Source organism: Coturnix japonica, chromosome 8, assembly GCF_054131305.1.
Source record: "Coturnix japonica strain WE chromosome 8, WE-NBRP24, whole genome shotgun sequence".
In the NCBI taxonomy this organism is placed as follows: domain Eukaryota; kingdom Metazoa; phylum Chordata; class Aves; order Galliformes; family Phasianidae; genus Coturnix; species Coturnix japonica.
The window spans coordinates 30,001,458-30,010,217 of record NC_140670.1 but is presented as its reverse complement, the minus strand read 5'-3'; positions in this window follow the sequence as shown (position 1 = coordinate 30,010,217).

Sequence of the window (8,760 nt, the reverse complement as noted above, 5' to 3'; positions counted from 1 at the left end):
TCCCAGGCCATGTATGATCATACATGTATTTCTGTATGTACTGTTTAGTGAAATGGATCTAAGCTCATATCTGGCTGCGTGGGAAAGCTTTCCTTGGGGTAGGCCCCTCTACTTTCTATGGAAGAAAAGCTGCTGCAGGCTGGGCTCTGGCTGAGCAAAGGTGGATGCATTACCCTGCAGGCTGTCCTCCTGCAAAGGGTGCATGCACTCCTTGCGCATCCCCCTGGGAGACAGTTTCTCCTTTTGTCATTTTCCCCTCACGATTTTCTGATTGGATGTGTTATTTATGGGCTGTGATATAGTGTATTTCTGAATTGATTTTGTGTTCAGCTATTGTAAAGCATTCTTGTGGACCAGCACCTCAGGGTGATATATATTTTTTTCCCTCCCTGACGTTCTGACTTTACCTGTTTCTCTCTGAGTTTCTCACTCTTTGCCTTTCATTTTCCCTTTCCTTCCATTGTGGACTGGAATATTCATCTGTCCTCCTCAAAAGTTAAACCATAACAGAAAGTAAGAAATCAAATGCATCTGTCCTAATGAGACAATTGTATTAATTTGCTTATGGCCAGCACTAAAAACTGCAAAAAACCTCATTATTTTGTGCTTTTCCTGTTTTCTTTCAATTCACTGTAGTTTTGTTCCAAAGAAGTGCTAGGAAAACAACAAAATGACCCAGCAGAATTGTAGACATGGGGAAGCATGTTGGCTGCTTCAAGTCATGCAAGTTAAGGGTCTGTTTGGGAAATGAATCCTATAGGAGAAGGGTAGGTTATAGCATATAGGATATGTTATAGGATAACAGTTGGTTTGGGGAGAATAGCAAACTCATGAAAAGGAGAGGATGGGATACTGGGAAATCATCCAGAGCTGCATCCACATCTGAAGTAAGCAGAGAATGCACAGGTGTCGGAGACCTATTATAGAGTCTCTTCAGTATTGCAATCGTGTTGACAGTCTGTAGGAAAGACTGAAACGGAGAAAGTGTAGAAAAGCTGGATTTAAATGCATATGCAAGTCATGTTGATAATTAAACCAAGAAAGCACTCAAGGGGTGGCTGCAAACTCGTAGAGATCATTTGGGCCTGGTGGCCTTCCTTAGTTGTTGTTGGAATCAGGAAACAGGGATATATTTCAGGAAGCTGACAACCTGCTTCAGAAAACATGAATGCAGAAATGACAGGAGGAGAGGTTATTTTCACGGTGGAAGTACTAGCTGTATGAGCATTAGTTCTTCCTTACACCTGTGTTTCCCATTCAAAGGACCATTAAAGACATTCAAACCATACACTTTCATACACATACAAAAGAGGTAAAATTTCAGACATTTGCTGATAATACCTTTAATTAATAAGAAATGGCATTGGTAAGTGTCTCATTCAGTGGCTGGGATGAGGATGGGTGACTGTAATGTCCCTGCCTTCTAGCAAGGGCTTTGGGGAGGTGGCAGCTGCTCCATGTACCCACAGAAGGAAGGAGCTGAGATGTGGAAAGGAATAAAGAAAGGTGCCAAAGGCCTTGAGGATGGATCACATATCTGAGTGAGAAGCAGAATATATGTATACACACAGACCTTCTCCAGGGAGGGTCAGACACCAGCATGCTTATATTCCTCTGCACTTTGATCTACCTTACTCAGAGCTAATTGGGGTGACAAACATATATGCAGACCAATGTATGAACACCTAATTGGCTTACTTGTCCTGTCGGTGCCTCAGGTCCCTGCTGACCCCTGTTCTGAACCATCCCCAGGCAGAGCCAGTGGGTCCCTATCACCCCGAGGAGCCCAACTTGGGTCCCTGTGTCTGGGCTGCCTGCCGAAATCCCTTTTATTTCAGAGCAGTAATGTCACCTGATCCACGCAGATGATAGAACCGATGCTGTAAAGTCTCTCTGTTCTCGGCCAGTTGAAGATGAAGATTAGAAGTTAATCGGGACAGATAGTGTGGGTTGTGTTACTCTGCTGGCTATATGTTACTGCTGCTGAATGAGCAGTTCTGTACAAGGCTGGGAGATACACATCGAGTGCAGCTGACAGCTCGACCTGGGCTAGGTGTGCAGTGAGTTCGGGGAACAGAGCCTGGGCTTTTTGTCCCTGGATTTTTATCATTTAACTAGGTCCTATTTACTTTCAAGCATCTGTTCAACCTTTCATGTGAGATGAAAACAATAGCTTCAGCTGCTTTCTGCCCGAGCACCGGAGGAGTTCAAGCTGATACTCACATCAAAGCGCTCTGCATATTTATCATTCCTTATTCTGTAATAAGCAGCGGTGTCTGACAGATGCACAAAAGGACCACAGTTTCCACTTGGACCTTGCAGTGGCAGCAATGGCTTCAAACACGTATTAAAGCTTCACTTGGGAAACACTGAGCACTCTTCTTCCTGAATAATTCCAATCTCCTCGCAGCTTTCTGTGCTGTCAGGGCCACTCTGCACCCGGCAGCTTGGGAGGACAGACTGTGCTGGGTACTGCTGTGCAGAGCTCGCTCCTGGTTGGAACAGGAACAGGAACATGCCTGTGGTTCTTCTGGAGCTCTCTGTCAAGTAGCACCTAATCGGTTCCCTCTGGAGTTTTTCAGACCTGATAAAGATGCATTTGCTTGCACACAACTGCAGTCTTGCTCTAGGGGGTAATTCACTTCTTCATTTAGCAAAAAGCAAACCTTGCTCTGCAACAGAAGCTTATGTTTGAGAGAAAAAAAAAAAACATACCGTAAATATATTTTACAAAAAAAACCTGCATTCAGCTATCAGGGTGCAGTTCCTCAGTAGGTTGTCTCAGAACTAACTTACACTTGTGACAGCCCTGAAAGTAAATAAGGGTTTGGAGCAACTTGGTATTATTTAATACATAGAAAAAGATGTCAAAAGAGCATTATATTGCCTGCAGAGGAGGCAGTTAATCACCCCTACAAATATTCAGACCACACTGTGGGTGCCCCATCCCTGGAGGTGCCCAAGGATGGGGGCCTGGGCAGCCTCAGCTGGTGGGGGGCACCCAGACCATGGCAGGTGATTGGATCCTGATGATCTTTAAGGTCCCTTTCAACCTAAGCCGTTCTAGGACACCTCTGTCCCTGGAGGTGCTCAAGAAATGTTTAGATGTTGTAAGGAGGGACGTGGTTTTGTGGACAATATTGGTGGGAGGGTGACAGTTGGACTGGATGATCCTGGAGGTCTTTTCCAACCTTGGTGATTCTATGCTGTTCTTTTTTCTTCTTTATGAATTTCAAACTTTTACATACTTCTTTAATACACTGCTTCATGCTACGTGAGAGAAACCACAAGCAATGGCCATGAGCTCTGAACACATTCAATAAAAAGCATATTCAAAGCTTACTAAGAAATTTCAATGCCGTTAGAGAAGATTTGCATATATATAGAGGCAATACCTGACTTTAGGAAAGCAACGGGATATAGACTCCGACTGATTCTAAAAGACAATTAAAACCACTTTAATTAACATTAACAAGTTGGGGTTTTTTTAGTATGTTGTAATCACCTTTCAGATTGTCAGATTTAGACTTAGGTGTTTTATTAAGAGACTTCAAAAAAAATACTTTGCCCCATTTGAAACAACTTTAAAAGAGAACAGGGGCCTCATCACCAGCGTGCAGTTGCTGCTTGCTCTGCGTTGTAGCGTGGATGCATCTGCAAATCAGTAAAATGATACAAGAGGGTCTTTAAATTGATCTTTTTAAGGCATCGTTTGCATTATGGGCTCACGCCTGGTGAGATTTATCTCGAACAATAGCATATCAGTATTAGCATGCTCAATTATAGATCCTTCAGCAATACAATAGTTAGTATGAGTCCCTGAAGGCTAAAACGGTTCTCTTCTAGAAAGCCGTGTATTTTCATGCTTAAATAATCCATAAAGACTGTCCCTGTTGAGAAGTTCAAAAAGGCTGTTCTTAATGCTTCATTGCAGGGCTTTGGGCTGTACTGCACAATACCAGTCCTGGCAGCCCTGCAGCAGGGCCCTCTTTCAGCGCTGGATGGTCTTTTTTGGTCTTTATGTCAACTGCTGGAGTGGGATTCTGATGTTCTTTTCCCTTTCTACTACAGTCTGGGGTCCCTTAGTCTAATGTTAGAATTTAAACTTATTAAAAGTGACCTTGAAATCAAAGGCTAAAATGCAACAGCAGTCAGAGCTGGGGCAAGCAGTAGATATTTCCATCCATACTGCATGTGTGGGTATTTGTGAAATGGCTCAACTCACTTGTGATGCTCTGCCCTTTGCTGTCAATAATGGGGCACTGATCTCAGAGGTACTCATCCCCCCTTCTGCATACCCCTGGCTGCAGCTGGGTGCAGACATTCTCTTGCAACATCTGGTAAGTTTTAAGAAAGGCCTTTTTCTGGGGAGCTTAAAAAGGAACTTAAAAAGTCGTCCCATCTTGATAGTTTTCATTTTCTTCTGGAGGACTCCTTCCTACCTCGCTTGAAGTTGCAATTCCATATTCCACCCCCACATTAAATTATGAAGGAGGTATTTTTGAAACATCTTATCTTGATGTGTATCTCCCATGCCAGATGATCTCAGGACCAGTTCCTAATTAATTATTTCATAAAGCACAAAAATAAAGCTGGCAAGAGCTACGGGCAGTGACCCTTCCCAAAGTCCTCCCAGTGGTGTCCCCTGTACCACCGCTCCCTGGGTTGGAGCCATCACAGCCATCCCCAAACACCCACCGGGGCAATAACCACACGTGAAACAAAATGCTCCTTTTCTAACATAAAAAGCCACTGAAACAAAGGGACAAAAGACCTCTTTTTTTTCTTTTTCTTTCTTTTTTTGTCTTTTTTTTTTTTTTTTTTAAAACAATATATTCGGAGAGAATGAGAGATTAAGTTTGAGGAGTGACTTCCAATCAGAAAGCCACCATTTAATTACAACACACAGGAAATTACAGAGTGAATGGCTGGGACAGTGATAAGAGACTGACACCGGAGGATGACAGGTACTGAAATCCGACCACTTCATCACAAAGCTACTTATCACAAGAGCCTGTCTGGAAGGCTGACAATCTGATTGTACTGTCAACTCAATTCATAATTAATATATTTATCAAATTAATTACTGAAAAAATCTCGCTGGTGCTCGCCATAAAACAGTGGCTAAATTCATTGCCTGTTGGCTTCGTTTACTGCTAATAACTGTGCTGTCAGTTTAATGAGGGCAGTGAGTGGGCCCTGTTTTAGCTGCATGACAGACAAATTGCCCTCTTATATAGAATGATACAGAGAATTTAAGAGAAGAAAAGAAATATGTCATTGTTTGGTGACAGCCACAATCGGAGCCTTGTCTCGGAAACTTAGCATCAGCTCTAACGTACATGAAAGGGAGGTTGGGAATTCCTTTGTCAGCTAAATAAATACTTTATGAAATCCTGACTGATCCCTTCATCTGCGCTGACCTCGCGGCACCGCGTGGAACTCTCAATAATTCTGTGTTGATTCTGAGGCCCCAACAGGAGCTTGTTGCACGGCATGCCCAAGGCTGGGCTGGGACAGACAGTGGGATGCAGGACAGGGGAGGAGGGCAAGGACAGAGCAGTTGGCAGGCCTTGATTACCACGCTCAATTAACTGCCTGTAAGCTCGCTGAGGTGCTGTGTTGCTGTGTTGCACGGTGTTGTGCATGACAAGTGGTTAAAATCTGCTCCATTCCATTGCCAGGAGGTAGAGGGATGGTGAGAGTAGTCAGTGCCTCTGAGAAAGGGATGCTGCTTCTCCAGGCAAGCAGTATCTGGGCTAAGTAGCACTTGGTAGTGAGCTGCAAGATATTCAGCTAAACACCAGTTTTAATGGGATTTCACACACTTCAACTCATTGAGTTGAGAAGCCCGTGGAAGCTGTGCTGCAACGAAACACATCCAATAAATGAATATTTAATTGCATAAAATCACAAGAAAGGCATTATTTCATCTTTTTTCCCCTCTGATGGCTAATAAGCTAGGCTGTCAATTGTGAGAGGTATGGAAACCTGGCTGGATGTGAGCTGATCCCCTCTGTGTGGGGAGGAAAGGAGTCAGCACTCTGTGTGCGTATTTAGCACCGAGGTCAAAACACCATGCTGCAACCCTCATACTGAAAATATCTTGCAGAACGGATGTCAATAAGTTTTTTAATTAGATTACATAAGTAGTGTTAAGATAAAGACCAAATAATTTACTGGGTGTTTAAGTAGGTTTTAAAAAGGCAGTTTTTCCTGTTAAATGGAGTTTGAACAAATACTGACAAGCAGTGACGCGCTGCGATTCCACTTCACAAAGGTTAAGTGATAAAATTAATGCTGTGAAAAAGCTTCGTAGTGAGTGTTCACATTAAAAGCCAACATGTGTTATAAAGACTATAAACACCTGTGATCACTAGGGAAATAAGTTTGAAGAGAAGGAAATCCCTGCAGGTTACTGGCAGTATTCAGCCATATATGCAGCTTTATTCTAATCTTTATCACTTACTCCTGCCCAAAGTATCATCATCTCTAAAGAGAAAGGGCTGAGGGCTCTTGCACAGGACCTGAATTTCAGACTCTCCTTTGGCAATATTTATTTATGAGCAATTGGTTCAGCCATAAAGCCAGGAAAATAGTTGATCACTAAGGCAATGAGCAGCCAGCAAGGATGCTGCTGCAGACACACAGACAGCAACATCTCCAGGCCTGGGTCACCCCTGCAGCAATTTGGGATGAAGAGTGCAGCACGAGATCCAGGCTCATTTTTCCTTTCATCTCAACCATCCCCAGATCGCAGACTGTGATTGCGGCTGTGGCTGGCTCCCTGCTCACACTGTGCTTCAATGCCCTCTCTTGTCTGCAGCCAGGCAATGCCTCTTGGTCTGCTCGGCACAGAGCCTGGCACCAGCAATGAGCTGGGCAGCTGCTGGTACTGCCTGAGGATGGCTGGGCACAGGGCAACATCTGCATCCTGTGCAGGGACCTGTTATAAAAAGAAAACTGCTCTTTCCCAGCATCGGAGCTGATACCGTGTGTCTTGCCTGGGTTAATGTCTGCAGTGCATAGGGAAGTGCCAGCTGATCTGCAGGAATGGCCGTTTTCATTTCAGCACAGCATTTATCCCAGTGCCCAGCCCCTGTCTGAATTAATAAAGATAAAAGCGCAATCGTATCAGTATCGGGCAACGCTTGAGAAATAAAAGGCACAGCTCAGTTTACACCATACATCCCTCAGGGATGAGAGTCTGTCTGCAGTGAATGAGCTCAGCTAGAAAGGCTGTCCACAAATAATAAAAATGATCAACTCCTTAGAGTTATCTTATCCAGTCATCTTCTGGGAAACATTGGGATCAGATATAGCCTACCTGAGTTATTTTATTTGGCAAATAAGCACTTTAGGCAAGATTTTCAGGAGGCAAATAGGAAATGAGAGTTGGAAAACATTAATTAAATGTGAATACAACAGCTTAATGGGTTTTATCTCCAGATGAACTGAAGATGACTCTTTGCCATTCACTTCGTCAAACTGCAAGCAGAGATAAATGAAATGTAGCAAGAAAAGGCGACCAGGGAAAAGGTGAAAGATGTGGCAGGTTGACAAGACCAATGTAATTTGATTTGTATTCAGGATGGATCAGTTCACAAATTCTACATATTGCTGCCAAACGTCTGCATATTCAAGTAAAAGAACACTTGATTCTTGCAGTAGCCACTTTTGTAAATAAAGCCATGGTGTTTGAACACCCTTTAACAAATGGGCTTTTTCTACAGGCTTTGTAGAGCTCTCTCTCCATAGGAGACATTTCCTCATGTTCTACTGACCAGGACAGACAGATATGTCCAGAAAGCTCAGCATCAGGTGTTCCTTCTGTATACAGAGCATGCTGCATATACATGGGGCACAGCTAAGCTATATCTGTTTAGTATTAAACCTGCATATCATGTAAGGCCCCATGACATTCCTAACATTTGGCTTTTTGTTCTGTATGTTAGAAATGGCCAAGAAGTAACACAGATGGTTTGGGTTGGGTGGGTTTAGTTTGGTTTGGGTCTTTTTAATTTGCTGTGTTGTTGTATAATTAGTGGAAACTAATCTAAGAGCGTGCTTGCAGGTTACCTGAAATGCACAAGGGCTTAAATCAATTCTTGTCTGTAGATTTCATTACTATCACTAAAGGGAGAAGGTTTTCAATATAGCCCACATTTAAACTGCCACTTGTGCCTTCCACCTCCACACTGAGTTAGAATTGTCTGACACAAAGACACAGCCCGTTCTCACTCAGCACTGCATCCCCTCGCAAGCACAGCACCATCTCCCCCACCAGTTCAAGAAGTGCAGTAGGGGATACTTATCTATAGATGGCAATCTTCTTCTTAGCAGCGAGCTGAGGTGAAACCCATGTGCTGCTCTTCTGGAATTAAAACTAAAGCACCATTATGTACATATACACACGAGTGCAGACAAACAGACTTTTACATTGGGATTGTACAGGGTGCTTTGCAACTGAGCTTCAGGCTTGTATTCAGCCCAGAAGTGCTGCTTTACAATTAAAAAATCTTGTTTATAAATTAAAACAGGAAATTATTAATGTCTGCTCAACTGCCCAGCTTTGATGTCACAGGGAAGTCTGCTCTGAGTTCTGCACTGTCTTACATGGGCAGACCATCAGCATTCCCATGGTGTGGTCATGCGTATTACAGCAGAACATTGAGCCTCACACTTCACACTTTTCTAAAATATCACATCAATTATTCTATTTTTGATTTAAATCTATATTCCTTATGGTCCTGCTACATA